Here is a 983-nt window from a genome sequence, read left to right as displayed (position 1 = left end):
TGAGGAGGAAAATGGTGTGGAGGCGGAGCAATTGCCTGTGTTAGTGATGTCACCCCCTAGGGAGTCGACACCTGACTGGATGGTCTTATGGAAAGAATTACGTGATAGTGTCGGCACTTTACAAAAGACTGTTGACGACATGAGACAGCCGGCAAATCAGTTAATACCTGTACAGGCGTCTCAAACACCGTCAGGGGCTATAAAACGCCCGTTACCTGAGGTCGATACAGACACTGACACGGACACTGACTCCAGTGTCGACGGTGAGGAAACAAACGTATTTTCCAGTAGGGCCACACGTTACATGATCACGGCAATGAAGGAGGTTTTGAACATTTCTGATACTACAAGTACCACAAAAAAGGGTATTATGTGGGCTGTGAAAAAACTACCCGTAGTTTTTCCTGAATCAGATGAATTAAATGAGGTGTGTGATGAAGCGTGGGTTTCCCCCGATAAAAAACTGCTAATTTCTAAAAAATTATTGGCATTATACCCTTTCCCGCCAGAGGTTAGGGCGCGTTGGGAAACACCCCCTAGCGTAGATAAGGCGCTCACGCGCTTATCAAAACAAGTGGCGTTACCGTCTCCTGATACGGCCGCCCTCAAGGAACCAGCTGATAGGAAGCTGGAAAATATCCTTAAAAGTATATACACACATACTGGTATTATACTGCGACCAGCAATCGCCTCAGCCTGGATGTGCAGTGCTGGGGTGGCTTGGTCGGATTCCCTGACTGAAAATATTGATACCCTGGACAGGGACAATAGATTATTGACTATAGAGCATTTAAAGGATGCATTTCTATATATGCGAGATGCACAGAGGGATATTTGCACTCTGGCATCAAGAGTAAGTGCGATGTCCATTTCTGCCAGAAGAGGATTATGGACGCGACAGTGGTCAGGGGATGCGGATTCCAAACGGCATATGGAAGTATTGCCGTATAAAGGGGAGGAGTTATTTGGGGTCGGTCTATCGG

The sequence above is a fragment of the Pseudophryne corroboree genome, chromosome 3, assembly GCF_028390025.1.
Source record: "Pseudophryne corroboree isolate aPseCor3 chromosome 3, aPseCor3.hap2, whole genome shotgun sequence".
In the NCBI taxonomy this organism is placed as follows: Eukaryota; Metazoa; Chordata; class Amphibia; order Anura; family Myobatrachidae; genus Pseudophryne; species Pseudophryne corroboree.
Note: the sequence above shows the minus strand (reverse complement) of the source record.